Below are 19,298 nucleotides of genomic sequence, written 5' to 3' on the forward strand. Positions count from 1 at the left end.
CACGAAAAATGGAGCGCAACTTTATGAAAACAAAATTAGAGGTATTTCGTACTGCCTGGAAGGATAGTATTAAAAAATACAGGAAAGCCCTAAAAACGTCTAGATCCGCCTACCTTTCATCACTAATAGAAGAAAACCAGCATAACCCTAGGTTTTTATTTGATACAGTGGCTAAATTAACCAAAAATAAATTGTCATCAACTTCTGATTCTGTATACCAGCATAGCAGTGTTGAATTCATGAACTACTTCACAAATAAAATCCAAGATATTCGAGAAAAAATTATAACAGAAGTTAAACCTGCTGAACAAACGACTAACTACGGCGCCTCTAAGGAGAAATTACGTTTATTTTCTACTATAGATCACGATGAACTCTCTAAAATCATTAGATCATCTAAATCAACTGCATGCATGTTAGACCCTATACCTACAAATCTACTGAAAGAGATGCTCCCAGAAATGATAGATCCTCTACTTCTTATTTATGCGACCGTTGTCAATATGTAGCAATAAACAATGAGGTATCACACAAATCGCAAGTCCAGTACGGTGTACCACAGGGCTCAGTCTCGGGGCCTATGCTCTCCGCATTATACATGCTACCTTTAGGAGATATAATAAAGCGACACGGAGTAAGCTTTCACTGTTATGCTGATGATACGCAACTTTATATTTCCTCGAAGCCTCATGAAACGCAGCAATTCCATCGAATAGTGGAATGCATAGTCGATATAAAAAAGGGGATGATTAGCAATTTTATATCACTGAACTCGGACAAAACAGAAATGTTACTTATCGGACCGAAAACCGCCCTACGTAACAACCAAGAATACTGCTTAACTATTGATGGATGTTCCATAAAACCCTTATCTTCAGCTAAGAATCTTGACTTTATATTCGATAGAACCAGGTCGCCAACACCTGTAAAATTGCTTTTTTCCATCTTAAAAATATATCTAAACTACGTCATATGCTGTCACCATCAGATGCAGAGAAGCTTATACATGCCTTTATGACATCAAGACTAGATTACTGTAATGCACTATTAGGTGGTTGCCCTGCAGGCCTATTACAAAAACTCCAACTGGTCCAAAATGCGGCAGCTCGAGTTCTTACACGTACAAAAAAGTATGAGGTTCTGTCAACCTTGCAATGGTTAACCTATAAAGCATCGCATTAACTTTAAAATCTTGCTTATTACCTATAAAGCCTTGCATGGTTTAGCTCCTCACTACTTGAGTGACCTTCTCACGTATAACCGTCCATCACGTGCACTACGCTCTCAGGCGTCAGGTCAGTTGGTAATACCTAGAATTTCAAAATGCATTTTTCCTATCTAGCACCTAAACTTTGGAACAGTCTTCCCCGCAGGAAGGAGGCAGACACACTGTCAGTTTAAATCTAGACTAAAGACGCATCTTTTTAATTTTGCATACACTACACTATCATAATATATATATTTCAAAGATCTAGGCTGCACTAGTTAGATCAACTGAAACCAGGAACACTTCTGATAACAACTGATGGATTTGTTGCATCAAAGAGTGCAGAACAGTACTCTACTCTCAGCCAGTCTTGCCTCATTGTTCCAAGGTTACTAGAGCGGGCAGGATGCAGTCCAAGGTTACAGTAGCCGACCCAGACCTGACAAATGCTGGACGAAGGACGTGGCGACTCTACAAAACTTCAGCCGCTATTAGATTATTAATGATAATTTTAAATCTAACTTTTTATTATTTTGCCTTGTTGTGCGAGCACTGTCGAGCTTGTGCAGAGGCTGCAGTTTTTACCAAATTTTAGCAGCCCCCCCCTTATTGTATATCTGATATTCAACCTGTGTTTTGACTTCCATAACCTTTTATGTTTTAATTATAGTCAATGTTTTCTTGTACAGCTGCTTTGTAACAATGAAAATTGTAAAAAGCGCTATATAAATAAAGCTGACTTGACTTCACCATGTGCTGCAATATATATTTAGTTTTACAGAAATCAGCCTCTTACATTTGGCAGACGCTTTTATCCAAAGCGACTTACAAGTAGTTTTTACAGTGGCACATTACAGCAGAGTAATCAGGGGTAAGGTGCCTTGCTCAAGGGCACTTCAGTCATGACCTGCTGGCAATGAGATTTGAACCAGCAACCTTCTGATCACAAGCCCAACACTCTAACGCCCAGGCCACAACTGACCAGTTGACAATTATAAAAAAGTTAACTCTGTGTCGCTTTATTTTATCTCCTAAAGGTAGCATGTATAATGCGAAGAGCATAGGCCCCGAGACTGAGCCCTGTGGTACACCGTACTGGACTTGCGATTTGCGTGATACCTCATTGTTTATTGCTACATATTGATAACGGTCGCATAAATAAGATCTAAGCCATTTCAAAGCTATTTCCTTAATACCGACATAAAAGTCTATGTAGGAGCGTGCTGCCCAACACTCTAACCCCCAGGCCACAACTGACTCTTGAATGAAAATTGCTGATGTTATTGGATTTTCAGGTGATATTCTCAATTCATTCAGCAACGGTTATATTTAATTATACAGTACAATCGTAACATAGTACTGACATTATGTTAATTCCATGATGTCCTTAAACATAACAATATTGCTTGCCATAAACGGAGAAAGTATGCGATGTCCTAGACGTGGCGCTTCTCATCAGGTGCACTGTACTTATCGTAGTATTACCAGTATTATAACAATGACATAAGTACAGCACAGTGTAAAGTGAATTCAGTCATTTTCTTCTACATTAAATAGGTCATACATGTAACGTATTTCTCAACAATGTGTAAAAAGTATTTCAACCATTTTGACAGCTAATTTCATGAACTTATCTTTATTTTAATCATTCAAATTTGGCTGGGTGGTTAATAACAGTTTCTTCTTTAGTGTAACAAACTCAAAACACATATTTATTTTGACTTTACACAGACTTTAAACTAGTTAGATGTTGTTGCGATATCCGCTGGCGGCTACATGCCAACCACTGTAAGTCATGCTCATTTTTCAGCAAATGATGCTAAACTAGCAACGGGGACATTGACACAGAAAAGTTAACGTTACATCGACACTGGAAATACTTTCTTACCTTGAATACACGATGAAGTTGCACCGAAGAAGCCCAGGCCAAAACGAATCGAGCTAAAAGTCTTTTTGCTTTTAATGAATAACTCTAAATTTGATAAAGATTCCATTCATGTAATTTTGGCAGTAGAATGAGCTCATTGAGGGCTTTCATTTCATAAATATCTAAATTTCATCCTAAATTAATTATGATGAATAGAGGGATGAAATTTTTACAATAATGGAATTTCTCTAATACACATTGCACATAAAAAAACTTTACTTGAGTGATCTAGTTACTTGTAGAGATGTGTTTGTGTAAATGAAAATGGTTATGATACAACTAAAAATTACATTTACTTGTAAGTCCTCAGCATTAGTTTTGGACTTTGCAGTCATATCCACCTTAGTTCCGGATTTCTGCATCAGCGTCTGCAGGTTTCTGAAATGTTTTTCCACTTCTGATCCCCTGCATGGACTGGAGAACACAACTGCAGCACTTTATAACATGTCATCAAGTTCTTGCAAAGTACTTGCAGTTGTAAGGAGACCAAAAACATGCATGGCCAGATGGTAGTGGCTCTGTGCACTATGAAAAATGAAATATTAGGTTGAATATGTAAGTATAAAAAGACAGCAATTATGTCAAGACCATTTGATAATGAACTTGCTTTTCTGTTTTTCCAGTTTACAGTAATAGAGACGGATTTATCACAGCAGCACACAGCTTGGTCATTGCTAGGATTCAGTTTTTTACCAGCATTTCTTTTTTAGAGGGGACGTTTACCAAATCAAAGTTTTTTTTTATGTAAAACACCAGAATGTCTATTAGTTTGAATGAAACTGTTTACTACAATTAAAATACAAAATTTGTCATGTCACTGAATCCAGGGAATGCCCCAGCTACTCCGAATAAGAGAGGACTTTCAAATTGAAAATGTTGTTATTCTGAGGGAAAGGAATAATAGATTATGCTTACTATTTTTTGCATATTTCTTTAGTCTTTTTCATAACATGACTCAGGCATCGATGGAGAATAGGGACCTCAAAGTCTTCTTTGCTTCCTTCTCCAATTGCAATTTTGTAGTAGACATTGACAGCGTCATGCAGATTTTTTCTGGCAAATACTAAACATATTGCCTGCATTAGTACTATCGACCCATTACACATGAGCATAATGGGTGAGCGCATGGCTGACCATCCAAAAAACGTCACATCTGAACGCTACATCTGTCAGAAATGCCTCTAGGAAAAAAGTGACCGAGGTGTGGTCACAGGTCAGATATGTTGCTATTGGGAATGGAGAACACTTCTTATGGGGGTTCCTGACCACCAGCTCATAAACATAGAAAGGAGGTGAGCCCTTCTCTTTCTTTATGATGCTGCCTGTGGCATCTAGACAATATCTTCTCTGCATTGTTCCTGGTATATATAAATGCTCCTCTTCGACCAAAGTAAAACCTCATCTGGAGAATTATTTATTTTGTCCAACATTATCTGAAGACTCAGTATCTTGTTGCTGTGATAACGGCTTTTCTGGCGCAATTCCCATGAAATATTTTGCTAGGTGCCTCATCTTTACAGCCAGATTCCATTACTTTTTCATCCAATGTACCACATTTTTCAGGTACATTGTTCGGGGGAGTTGGTGTTTTAGTGTTTTATCAATTTCTTCTCTATCGCAAGCTCTATTTGGTCTCCTCTTAAGTTCTGTGCAATTGTGAATGGCCTCCCCACCCTGAAACTCCACTGATGCCTTTAAATCGCTACAGACACAGTAAGTGATAGGGCAGTCGTCAAATCTGCAGTATCCACAACACCAAAACTCCACAACAAACTTACTGCAGAGCAATCAGGGGTAAGGTGCCTTGCTCAAGGGCACTTCAGTCATGACCTGCTGGCAATGAGATTCGAACCGGCAACCTTCTGATCACAAGTACAACGCTCTAACCAAAAAACTGTTATAATCTACCCTCATGCAAACTAGATGCGATACATTAAAGATGTCAAGTTACAGCTGTGCGCTGTATGTAACACAGCAGTTACAGTGTCTTTTGTACGGTTTAATCTTCTGGGTTTATTATTAAGTTAAATTATTGAACTTAATTTACTGTAATGTGTTATTGCCAACTGTCACGAGTAGAGAAACGACACGCACAACTCTTGCTGGTTTTTACCGCCCGGAGGGGAATTTATTAACATGTGTGGCCAACGGCCGGTGATAAAACAATAGAGCGCTAGGTGTAGTTCCGGTGCTTCCGGGTTCGCGGTGCGGGGTGGTGAGCCGTGCTCCACTTCTAGCCCCGTCTCCTCGAAGTCCCGTGCGTCCGTGTACACCTTGTGTCCGTGCAAAACCTCGTGTCCGTGCAATCCCTCGTGTCCGTGCAATCCCTCGTGTCCGTGCAATCCCTCGTGGGGTAGTGCTGCTGGCTTCGGGGGTACGAGGCCGCTGTTGGTCGTTAGTAGTCCGAACCTGGTCAAAGTCACAGGAGAAAGAATCATTAGACACAGTATTGCCATGGAGTTGTAGCTCCTCGTGCTGTCTGTGAAACCGGCTTTTATGCCGGTTTAGATCATTCCCTGACGACCGACAGCTGTGCCTCGTTACCTCCCGTGGTTTCCATGGCGACGCTGATTGCGCTAGGGGTGACTCGTCACATCCCCCCCCTAAGCGTCGACTTGTAATGGCAGGACGTCCTGCTGCCTGATGGCTGTGATTGTAGGGGAGGGGTTTTTTCCTTACCTGACCGGGACGTCCAACCTGACCACATCCTTGACAGACCGTCGGCGTTTCCGTGGGAGGCTCCGGCTCGGTGTGTCACTGTAAAGTGGAAGTCCTGGAGTGCCAAGAACCAGCGAGTTATTCGTGCATTTGTGTTCTTGGCCTTTGCCATCCACTGGAGAGGTGCATGGTCGGTCACTAGGGTGAAACTCCTCCCCAGTAGATAATACTGGAGCTCCAGGACTGCCCACTTTATGGCCAGGGCCTCCTTTTCAACCGTGGCGTATCGAGTCTCAGCGGGGGTAAGCTTCTTGCTGATATAGACCACCGGGTGTTCCTCACCCCCGCGAGTCTGCGACAACACCGCGCCCAGGCCGGTGTCCGAGACATCGGTCTGCAGGGTAAAGGGGCAGCTGTAGTCTGGGGCGTGGAGTATCGGTGAGGACGATAATGCCTGTCGTAGAGTCTGGAAGGCCTGTTCGGCCTCAGGGTTCCATCTGACTGTCTCCGGCTGCCCCTTTTTGGTCAGGTCGGTCAGGGGACTGGCTACAGAAGAGAAGTTAGGGATGAAACACCGGTAGTAACCCGCCAATCCCAGAAAAGCTCGTACCTGGTTTTTGTTCCGAGGTTGTGGTGCTTTTCGGATGGCCTCTACCTTTTTTTCCTGGGGTTGGATTAACCCTCTTCCCACACGGAAACCCAGGTACTGAGCTTCGTCGAGCCCCAAGTGACACTTCCGTGGATTTGCGACCAACCCTGCTCTTCTCAGGTCGATAAGCACTCTCCGCAGTCTGTCCAGGTGATCCCCCCAGCTCTCCGAGTGGATGACCAGATCATCTATGTACGCCGCTGCATACGCTTGATGGGGCCTTAGGAGGATGTCCATCATCCTTTGGAAGGTTGCTGGAGCCCCGTGGAGCCCAAACGGGAGGACTTTATACTGCCAGTGTCCTGAGGGGGTACTGAAGGCTGTCTTTTCCTTTGCGTCTGGGGCCAGTGGTACCTGCCAGTACCCTTTCGTCAAGTCCAGGGTGGTGATGTATCGCGCCTTCCCCAGGCGGTCGAGTAGCTCATCCACTCTGGGCATGGGGTATGCGTCAAAGCTGGAGGCTTCGTTTAGCCGACGAAAGTCATTGCAGAAGCGGAGAGTGCCATCGGGCTTTGGGACCATCACAATGGGGCTCGACCAAGGGCTTCGGGACGGCTCTATCACCCCTAACTCCTTCATTCGGGTGATCTCCTCTTCTATAGCCAGTCTGCGAGCTTCCGGGACCCGGTAGGGATGCTGCCTGATGATGAGACCGGGAGGGGTCTGAATCTCATGCTGGATGATCCTAGTCTGCCCGGGCCTCTCGGAGAAGATGTCGTGGAACTGACTGACCAGGGTACGGAGATCTTGCTTCTGGATGGCCGACAAGAGCTCTCCCATGGAAATCTCTGGCAGCTCCGTTGCTGCTATCCACTTCTTTAGCAGGTTCACATGGTATAGCTTCTCCTCTTGTCGGCGTCCCGGTTGACGGACGCGGTAGTTGACCGGCCCCACCTTTTCCACGATGGTATACGGTCCGCTCCAAGATGCCAGGAACTTTGAGGTGGCTGTCGGGAGTAGGAGCAGCACCCGGTCGCCTGGCTGAAACTCCCGAGGTTGGGCGGGCCGGTCATACAGCCTCCGTTGGGCGCGCTGGGCCTCTGCGAGGTGTTCCCGCACGAGAGGCATTACTCGATCGATACGGGTTTTCGTCTGCCGTACGTGTTCGATGACGCTGCGGTGTGGGGCTGGTTGTTGCTCCCAAGCTTCCTTGGCCACGTCGAGTAAGCCTCTAGGCTGCCGGCCAAAGAGAAGTTCAAACGGGGTAAATCACATGGAGGCTTGGGGCACCTCACGGATCCCGAACAGCACGTACGGCAGCATGAGGTCCCAGTCGCGCCCGTCCTCTGCCACCACCCTTCGTAACATCCGCTTCAGGGTTTGATTGAATCTTTCCACCAGTCCATCCGTCTGCGGGTGGTACACAGATGTGCGAAGTTGCTTTACCTTTAATAGGTGGCAGAGGTCGACCATCAACCGGGACATGAACGGAGTCCCCTGGTCCGTCAGTATCTCCGAGGGGATACCCACCCGGCTGAAAAACAGGAACAACTCCTTCGCGATGGCCTTGGAGGTAGCCTTTCTCAGGGGTATGGCTTCCGGGTACCGGGTGGCGTAATCGACTATGACCAAAATGTGCTCATGTCCCCGGGCCGACTTGGGCAGCGGTCCCACCAGGTCCATCCCCACGCGCTCGAAGGGTACCTCAATGATGGGTAGGGGAATGAGAGGGCTGGGGGGAGGTCGCTTTGGAGACTTCTTCTGACATGTTGGGCAGGCTTGGCAGTGTCTCTTTACCTCTGCCTCCAGACCGGGCCAGTGGAAGCGATCTTTGATGCGTTGAGCCGTATTGGCGGCTCCCAGATGACCCGCCATGGGGTGAGCGTGAGCCAGCTCCAGAATGGTTGCTGTCTTCCCTTTAGGTACCACCAGTAGCTGTTTTTGCTCCCCCCGCCTCTGGGCGACACAGTACAACAGACCATTTTTGATGATGAAGTACGGGAGGGTGTGTGGGCCAGGGAGTCGGACTTCTTCCTCGACTTCTCGTACCTGGTCCCAACAGTTTCGGAGTCTTTCGTCTTCTCTTTGCTCCCTTCCGAACGATCCTCCTCCGGTTATCTGTTGGAACAGGTCAGAGAAAAGATTAGGGTCCTGGTACTCACCCTCCCGTTCACTCTCCGTAGCCATTAATGCCGGGCGGCGTTCCCTTGTCCTTGGCCGGGGTTGTCGTCGACGGCGGCCTCCCCGATCGGTGGGCCTGATAGATGTGGCCATCAGCTGCTCAAAACCCGGGTAGTCCCGGCCCAGTAATACCGGGTACCTCCCGAGTATCCCCGTGCACACAAGTGATGGGCATCATGGACGACCTCCTTGCCTGGGCCGGCATCATGGTGGGTTGCGCCAGTATGACCGAGCTCCCCGAATCGAGGGTAGCTGTGACCGGCCGGCCGTCAATGTGCACCGTCCTCTGCGGTGCTCCGGGTGGGGTCCGCCAGTGCCCAGTGTAGCCGATCATCCAGGTCTTGGTACTTGGTGTGAACGGCTCTGTTGGCATCGGCTCGTCAGTGGGGTTGGGAGTTGCTGGTCTGTTGCCTGGTCGTGAGGTACCCTCCACAGGTCGCCATGGTGGGTTCACCCTCCGGGGCGGCAGCCCCACTCTCTCTCCCGCATCACGGGCGGCAGATGCTTCCGCCAATTCCACCGATTCCACCAAGCTCCGGAAACTTGTGGGTCCGCGCATACCGACAGGGTGGCGAAGACGGCGGGGTAGGGCTCGCAGGAGGCGGTCGACCACCACCTTCACTGCCACTTGTAAGGCTGTGGGTTCCCCGGCGAGCAGCCACAGATGGGCGATCCGCGATAACTGGGCGGCCTGTGCCCTAACCGGGGCTTGGTCATCATATGTCCACTGAAAAAATTTCTGGGCTGCGGTAATCGGTGACAGTCCTACCCGGGCAAGGATTTCAGCCTTGAGAACCTCATAGCTGTCATTGGACGGGGGAGTGAGGGCGTAATAGGCGAGCTGGGCTTCTTCAGACAGAAACGGCGCCAGAATTCGGGCCCACTCAGGCTTGACCCAGTTTTCCCGAGTAGCGATCACCTCGAAGGTATGCAGGTAAGCCTCTACATCATCCTGTTCCCCCAGCTTTGTCAGGAGGTGGTGTGCATTCGACCAGGGATCTGGCGTAGGAGCCCGCACGGCCAGCACTTCGCTCATCCTCTCGACCGCACGGTCCGTACGGTCCTGTCGTTGTGACAGAGTTTCTGCGAACTGCTGCTGGCGGATGTTGATCTCTGTGAGCCGGCGGACGATCTCATCCATGTCCTCCTGAGCACACGAGAGAGAGAGAGAGAGAGAGAAAGAGAGCAATGGCAGAAAAAGAGGTTTGTACGTGTTGTTTCTCGTTGTTATGCTCGCATTCTCCACAGTTGTCACGAGTAGAGAAACGACACGCACAACTCTTGCTGGTTTTTACCGCCCGGAGGGGAATTTATTAACATGTGTGGCCAACGGCCGGTGATAAAACAATAGAGCGCTAGGTGTAGTTCCGGTGCTTCCGGGTTCGCGGTGCGGGGTGGTGAGCCGTGCTCCACTTCTAGCCCCGTCTCCTCGAAGTCCCGTGCGTCCGTGTACACCTTTTGTCCGTGCAAAACCTCGTGTCCGTGCAATACCTCGTGTCCGTGCAATACCTCGTGGGGTAGTGCTGCTGGCTTCGGGGGTACGAGGCCGCTGTTGGTCGTTAGTTGTCCGAACCTGGTCAAAGTCACAGGAGAAAGAATCATTAGACACAGTATTGCCATGGAGTTGTAGCTCCTCGTGCTGTCTGTGAAACCGGCTTTTATGCCGGTTTAGATCATTCCCTGACGACCGACAGCTGTGCCTCGTTACCTCCCGTGGTTTCCATGGCGACGCTGATTGCGCTAGGGGTGACTCGTCACACCAACTGTTTATTATTTTTAACTGTTGTAATTTATTATTATGTATATTTACATTACAAAATCACAACATCAAAACAACACCCGAATCAGCCTTGTGAGTGGTGGCAATAAATAGGTTGTGTTCATAAACAAGTGCATCTTCATTTAGTCTCTGATCAGACAGTCTTTTGTGAGTCAGCATCCCAAGCCAGCTGTTAGTTATATGGTGAAGAGTTGTCATGGTTCTGCCCAGTCTGGTCTTGTTTATTCTCAGAGTCTTGTGGGCAGAGCCGTGGCAGTACCATGTCATGTGGTCGTTTGGTGTGGAAGCGCGTGGCTTTGCCTTTGTTTGCCTACATCACGCTGTCTCAGGTCTTATGCCTTTAACCACGCCCCCCAGATACTTCCGCAATTCTGTCCTCATTGTTTTCGTCTTGAATTTGGGTTCTGGTGGACATAATTGTGGAAGTATCTTGTTCACGTGTAAATAAATGAAAAAGACATTTATTATTTTTCCGTGTGTCTTTGAGTCACGTGTATAAGCCCACCGACCCTTGTTGTCGGTAATAATCCCGCGAATGGGTCAATCGTTCACACCTGTCCCTGTGTCATTATCCTTTGTTTGTTCGCTCTATGTAATGCCCTCATGTCTATTGTCCTGTGCTGGTTTGTTTTACGCAGTCTGTCTTCGTAAAGTGCTATTGTCCAGTCGTGTGCATTACTCTTGTAAGTCCTCTGCTTTTTGGTCTTGTTTTACTGATTTTTATGGTTTTTGTTGTTTTGTCCCCATTCTTGGTGTTTTTAATTTTAGTCCCTGTCTTGTTTAGCCCCTTGTCTTTTTCGTTGTTCCTGTTTAGGCAATAATAGTCTTTTCCATTCAAGAACTGCTGTCTGCATTTTGGGTCCTCTGTGCAAATCATGACAGACTTACTAAACACAAAAAGTTTCAGGCATGTTTATGCATATTGATCTCGCGCAGACACATATTCTCCCTGGAGATGCATTCATTCTTTTGTTTTTGAGAATTCTGCCATGTAAATAGCGAATCCGCCATGGGGATTGAAGAGAACAAGAGATGACGCTCTAATTTGCTTATTTGCACACTATGCCCAAAACACACCCATGACTCATTAAGAGAATCAGGAGAACCGGATGAGGCCATGCATGCGCCCATGTGCACCGACTGTTTTGCCTACACTTTAGAACATGCATTTAGATTATAGCATAGGTGTTATTAATAAATAAATATTTAACTTACTAAAATAACAATTCGAATTCTAAATAAAAATGGTAAGGCTTCCTATTACAGCCCGCTGTGTATCGCATAATTAAACTATTTCTAATAATAATGTTAGAAAAAAAGTAAAGACAATCCTCTTAACTGTTAAATTCATATATTGGAATTTGGCATAAAGCACGAAATCTACCCGGCATAAATCAAATAATTGAAAAGACACATACAGTAGGACTTTATTTTGAGGTGCAACACAAGATGGATCAGCTCCAGCTTCGTTTAACCCATCTGCTGTTGATTGTTTGAAACTTTTAGTAAAAGTAAAAAAATTGCAAGCATACAAACCTGTAAAGATAGTTCAATTGCCATTAGAACTGCTTAATTATCACTGGAACTGAAAAACAAATTCCTACATTTTAACCCACAAAAAGCACATTCACCAACACGTTAGTGCACACAGTACCATACCTATTCTCTGATCGGCTGACTGAATCCTTGTAAACATGGAATAAAAAAAGTTGTATCTTTTCTAAAGCTACTCAATGCTTACATTAACAATAAGATAGAAACGGTCATAACACAATTTACCATTTGCTTTTTTCAATGTGTTCAGCCAGATGAGAAAGCATGATGTGGCTTTTGCATGTGAAACACTCCTGCATGACAGCTGGAACCTAATGAATTGAAATTAATTAAACAATAAAGGTCCTTGAAAATTGTTAGCGGAAAGGCAGAAATTAGGCCAATAATTTGCGGAAAGTCAGTCAAGAAGTAAGGCAAGAATAGCGGCTTATTATGTGATGTGGAATTTTCTTATTCCTTAAACTAGGTTGAGTCAACTTTGACAAACTCGACACACAGAAGAAACATGGAAGTACTTTGCAAAGTATGTTATTGTCGTTTAATCTGCATCATAAGCAAAAGAAAAGGTGCTCTTTCCTCCTGCACACAGAGTATATATATGATTCAAATGTGACACCCCCTCCCTTTGCCCCCTAGCAAGAATCCCGAGCTGGTTTACGAGAAGTAATGCCCGTTATTCCAAGAATCGGCAACACCACCTGCTTGTGCCCCACTCCCCAACTTTAGCAATTCCACCACTTCAACAGGCTGTTTAGTCATATCATCCGGCTCCCTGATGCCATTCTTCGTGTGCTTTATAATGTCTGTTACATTATCAGCATAATCCGGAATGTAGAAACAACAACTGACCCCGAGCATTTTACACACACACCGCTTTTCTCTGCGGTGAGCACATCTAAAACTAACCTACCCTGCAATCCTAATTCCAAACTGTTCAATTCTGTACTTTACTTACCACCTGGTTCACTGCACTCTGTCTTTTCTTCGGCCTTGTTGGTGCTGTTTGCCACTGTCAACAGGGTTGTGACTTTGCAGGGTAATTGATCCTTCAGCCTCTTCCGGTCCTCTAATCTCAGAGGACTGACTTTCCATGCCTGCTCGAGTCGCATACACCACCAACAACTGTCATTCACTCCAACCTATTTCTTTTGCATTAGTGCCTATGCACATGCCTTATTGCCTTTGCATTGGTATATTGCCTTTCTCATACCTACGTTTGTCTCTCCTGGGTCTATCCACGTTCTAGCCTCAACTTCTTGTGCCTCTTTTTCTGCCTGCATTCGGCCTGAAAATTCCTTGGCTGCACTGATATCTGAACCTTCTGACCAGTGTCCTTCCCCTCTGTTGACCACATACACCAATACTGCCCTGCATCTTCCATCGTCAGATTCCATATTCTTACTCTCATTTCGGGAGTTTTATTCCCGTTCCCTCATAATTAAAAAATTTCAGTTAGCGCTAGTCAAAAACTTTCTCTTTTCCCTTTTTATTTGGCCGTCCCAGGGGACATAATGGCACACATTTTCCAAAATATATTGCCTTATCGACCACATCATCTGAGGTACACATACCTCTACACAAATATATATTTGTTCCCCAGTACCTGGCAGAATTACCATTTTATAAAACCTCGGAATATAGGGTTGCACAGAAACAAAATTCTATAATCTCTAATTTCTCGGGGTAGATGCGTCCCGACTCGAACAGTTGATTCCCTTTGCGAGCTCCAGCAGTGCCGCTCCTCCTGTCACTTGAGTCAGCACGACCATTGCGAAGAGCCATGTGGATGCCATTGTGATGGGCCTGTGGTTGGGGTTGCCACTTCTTGGACACCCCTTTTTGCAGTGGGAGGCGTGTCTTTTCCACGACTTCCTCCAGAAATCTTTGATTACCCCGAAGTCTCCTGGCTGGAAGCTGTGTAATGATTCTTCAGCTCCGTTTGCTACTGCTCTTTTGACCTGCAGAAATATTTTGAGAGCAAAAACAGGTCTAGGTCTAGGCCATGCGTTTTTTTGGCACACAGGTGAGGCCATTTGGGCCCCCTTAAACAAATTGTCTGTGTATTTACATGAGCAATCCCTCCAGAGTGCACGCTCGGCTGGTTCTGCAAAATGTTTGCATCTCTGCAAGAGAAAGAGTTTTGTTAGTGATTTCTGGAGAAAATCTGTTTGTGGCTCTGATTGTTGCTTGCTTTGCTGCAAGGTCAGCTCGTCGGTTTCCTGCCAATATTGTTTTAGATACAAAAGTGTGTGTAGCACCGTCACACACGACAATGGCTGATGGGAGAAGAATAGCAGATGGCATATCAGCAACCTGTGTGTGATTAAGAATGTTTTTACCATCAGCTTTTACGAAGTTTCTGTGTTTCCACAGTGTGCCAAAATCATGAGTTACACCAAATGCATATCTACTGTCTGTTTGAATGTCTACATTTTTACCCTTTCCTAATTCGCATGCGCGTGTGAGTGCAATGAGCTCTGCTGTCTGAGCAGAGAAATGGTCCCTAAAATAATATCAATTGCTTCTTTGCTTTTAGACATTCGATGTCTGTAATTGCAGACACGCTTTGCGGACAGCTGTCTGCCGCGGTCAGTAATTTCGTGACCCAAAAGAATTAAAACAAATCGTTTTGCCAGCTGGACTTTGAAAATTACCCTTGGGGGTTATCAAAACAGGCTCACAGTTCCTAATCAACCCAACATAATATTTTCCTGTTACCCACAGTTGTTCGGGCACCTTCCCCAAATTTCTGGTATGTCAACATGCATCATTAAACTATCCGTGTGTGAATTATGCTGACAGACAGGCATAATTTTCACGATGGGCGTGCAACAAATTTGAATTTTGCACGTCATCCCTTTTAACCCATTCTATGGAATGCGCATATTTGTCAGCAAAACACCCACATCTCCCCACACCATTGCAATCAACGTCATGAGGCTCTGTGAGGCAAAACTTTCTACATCGTACTTACGTAATTCAATATTACATCCTACAGCTGTACGAGCGCTGCACTCGGGTCGTGTTGGTATCATGCTCAATCTGTCATCATACACATTATGACTCTGCCCAGCAAATGAATCGGGCAGCAGTCAGACATGAGAAACCTGTGTTGAAATTTGTCACTCCCCAACTCGCATTGCACCCTTTCGACATAAATTATTTTACATTAGAGCCACTAGCATTTAAGGAAAACACAGCTAATTTAGACTCTGGCAAATTTAAACACTTCTTGTGAATCACAGTAGGCTATTTGTTGCCCCTGAATCTATCAAAAATTCAAGTGGTTTGTTGCACACAAGCATTGTGCATTTTAGCAAAGTTCAGAAAGTGGTTTCATTCATCATGGAATGTGAGCTAAGCAGATCTTCATTGCATACAGTAGGAAAAAGCATTTCTTCATTGCATATGCTAGGGGAAATCATACTCACCACCCTCGCAATGATGCCTCACCTCCTCACTTCAATCTCCCTTTTCTTTTGACCTCCGTGATCTCCGAGGCTCAGTACAATCTTTGTGCCAGTGCCCCAAGTTCCCAAAAGTTGAAACACTTCTCTCCATAAGTGCCAGAGGGTTTAAAACCTCCTCTCCCTCTTCCACGTCCACGCCAGTTTCCTTTCCCTCCATGCTCTTCTCCGATGTTCACTAGAGCCATGTGAAGTTCTTCGTCTTGTTTGTGTTTCTTCTGAAGCTCTTTCTTTTCTGTTCGTCTTTCGGCGTGCACAGCATGACGGACGATCTCACACATTCTCACACGATCTGGCTCGATGCACGATTTTTCCACTTCTCGTCCCAGCTCTCCTCGGAGGTTTCGCAGAAAGGCGGACCTGAGATGTCCTTCGAACGGACTAATGTCTGGTCCGTCTGCATCAGGTTGAAGTCCAGAATGTTCTTCAAATACCTCCTCCAGCCTGGCCAAGAAATCCTCCACTCTTTCATCCGTTTTTTGCACACAAGCAGCGATCTTGTCCAGGTTCAGAGATTTGGGATACGTAGTTTTTAGCCCTTCTAAGAATTCTTCCAGAATCCTCCTGTACTCAGCATTGCCTGCATGTGACCAGTTGACATGTTCCCTTCTATAATCCTCCACAGGCCATTTCCCCTGTAGCTTTCTTATGTCAGATGGTTTCAGTTTGACTTTCAACAGTCTCTCTAATTCTCTCGTTGAGGGTGAGAATTCCTTGCAAAATGTCAAAAGTTCTTCAGCCATCACTACTCGCCCTTTGTCTGATGAACTGAGATGTTCAGCGGCCTCTTTCTTTTCGGCTTTGGTCCAGGGTCTAAAAACTAGTTATGGTCCCCCTGGACCTGCTACCTCGACCTTAGGGAACTGCTGTCCATTTTCATGGCGGGGCTGGACAGGCTTTTTCTTGCTTTGGAGTCACCACGGGCTGTGGCATGTGCGGCACCGGTGCTGGTGGAGACACTGGTGGGGCACTGGAGCTGCCTCGATCGGGTCTGGGATTGGTTTCAGTGAGGAGGGACACAATCATCTTCCGGTTGGTGTTTGTAACACGTCATAGATGGGGGTAAAGGAGACAGAGGGGTTAAATCATTATATTCAGGCAAAACAGGGTACAATGGAGCATGCGGCGGTGGGGTGTATGACACGGTGGTGGCAGTTCTTCCAATGCCTTTTCTTTAAAAACATGGTCACTTCAATTTGCTTCCCTCTCCCATAACTCTAAACATTTACACGCTTAATCATATTTTTCTCTTTTCTTTTCTAGACATTTTAAATATGTATTTTTTCCCCATGTGTTCTCTTATCATCTCTAATTTTGTGGTACTGAATGTACCGTTTTCTGGAAAGTTAGCTTTTTCTTTTGGGATCACGTCAGCTTGGAGTCCGGAGTAGAGTTCTCTCGTCCCTGTATGGGGTTAGAGCTGGATTTGCTATGTCCAGGATGATCAGTCAACTCTAGTCCGTTCTCCGTCAGCCTTGTGATCCCATCCTCATCGTAATTTTCAAATTCCTTAAACTACAACCCCAAAACAGAAAAAGTTGGGACATTGTGTAAAATGTAAATAAAAACAAAATGTAATAATCTGCAAATCTCATAAATTCATATTTAGTTGCCAAACGGGTACAGACAACATATCAAATGTTGAAAAAGAAAAAAAATACTATTTCATGGAAAATGTAGGCACATTTGTAATGTGATGCCTGCAACACCTTTCAAAAAAAGTTGGGACGAAGGGTAGATTTTGGGCTATAATGAGGTAAAACATTTTTTAATGATGTGATTTGAAATAGGTGATGTCAACAGGTGATTGTAGTCATGATTTGGTATAAAACCAGCACCCAGGAAAGGCCTAGTCCTTTAGCAGCAAAGATGGGCCGGGGATCACCAGTTTGCCAAGAAACACGTGAGAAAATTATTGAAAAGTTTAAAAAAAGTATTTCTCAAAGACAGATAGGAAGAGATTTGAATATTTCGTCCTCTACGGTATTCAACATCATTAAAAGATTCAAGGAATCTGGTGCAATTTCAGTGCGTAAAGGCCAAGGGCGCAAGCCTAAGATGAACTCCCGTGACCTCCATGCCCTAAAACGGCACTGTATCAAGTATCGTCATTCTTCCATAGCTGATATAACCACATGGGCTCAGAATTACTTTGACAAACCTTTGTCAAGCAGCACAATACGAAACTACATTCACAAATGCCACTTCAAACTTTACTGTGCCAAAAGGAAGCCTTATCTTAACAGTGTCCATAAGCGCCGTCGACGTGTCTGGGCTCGGAGACATCTAGAATGGACCATGACACAGTGGAAACGTGTATTATGGTCAGATGAATCAGTTTTTGAGTTTTTTTTTGGAAAAAATGGACGTCGGGTGATCCGGACCAAAGTTGAAAAGGACCATCCAGACTGTTATCATCAACAAGTACAGAAACCAGGGTCTGTCATGGTCTGGGGTTGCGTCAGTGCCACTGGCAAGGGTAACTTGCACTTCTGTGATGGCACCATTAATGCTAAGAAGTACATAAAGATTTTAGAGAAACATATGCTGCCTTCAAGACGACACCTCTTCCAGCGACGGCCATGCATATTTCAACAGGATAATGCAAAGCCACATTCTGCATGCCTTACAAAGGCATGGCTGCGAAAGAACAGGGTGCGGGTGCTGGACTGGCCTGCCTGCAGTCCTGATCTGTCTCCAATAGAAAATGTGTGGCGCATTTTGAAGCGTAAAATGCGACAACGAAGACCTCATATTGTTGCACACCTCAAGACATGTTTACAGGAAGAATGGGACAAAATTCCACCTGAAACATTAAATCACTTGGTGTTTTCTGTCCCTAGACATCTTTTGAGTGTTGTGAAAGGAAATGGCAATGTTACAAAGTGGTAGATGTTTTACTGTCCCAACTTTTTTTCGAATATGTTGCAAGACTCAAAATGCATATATGTGTTTATTTTGAAGAGACAATAAAAATAATCTTGTAAAACATCAGTTAAAGGTTAGTCTAAAGTTTCTAAGTGCAATACACACCAAAAAGGGTTTTCAGATCACTGATTTCAGTTTTAATTTTAATTTAAGACTTTGTCCCAACTTTTTCTGTTTCGGGGTTGTAGGTTGAGTCAACTTTGACAAATTGCAACACACAGAGAGGTTAGGTTACTTTGCAAAGTATTTTATTGTCGTTTAATCTGCATCATAAGCAATGAGATGGTGCAGAGAAAAGGCGCTCTTTCCTGCTGCACACAGAGTATATAAATGATTAAAACGTGACACCACTCCCCCCCTTTGCCCTCGAGCAAGAACGCTTCTGTGGTCCACACAATACGTGAGGACCCCTTATCTTAAACAGAATGTCTTGTGCTTTGCTCGAGGACAATGGCAGAGTGCAATGACGTGTATAGAGGAAAACATAGAACATAGACATATCATGAAGCAAGACTAGAAAATTTCCATTACAACATTCTTCCAAATATCTTTCTCTGTGTTCTGCATAACCAATGCATTTATCCACCTGTTTCATGCTCTTTTATATCCACGTAGTACAATTTATTATTAAAAAGCCATCAGGCTTTGAGGGACATGAAGTCACTAAAGGGTTAACTCACCGTAGGAGAGCGTGACTGAGTTGTGATGCGATCGCTTTTCTCTCATACAAACGCCTGAGCATAACGTGATGTCTATGCAGTTTATCTGTTTTTTTTTCTGAAGGTTATGATGAAAGTGGGGTTCGGAAGTACACTGACATTTTTTCCCACGTTTCCCACTCATTCATATGCAATATAAGCATATATTTTAAGATACACTTGTTTTATAAATCCTTTAAATGTGCTGTTGTGGTTTTGCCCAAAAAAACTCCTGGCAAAATAGTTTTTGAAAGTCATGGAGACTGTTAAAAACACAAACTTACATGCTTTAAAGTTAATAGTATTACT

This window comes from Barbatula barbatula (genome assembly GCF_947034865.1).
Source record: "Barbatula barbatula genome assembly, chromosome: 13".
NCBI classification, from domain to species: domain Eukaryota; kingdom Metazoa; phylum Chordata; class Actinopteri; order Cypriniformes; family Nemacheilidae; genus Barbatula; species Barbatula barbatula.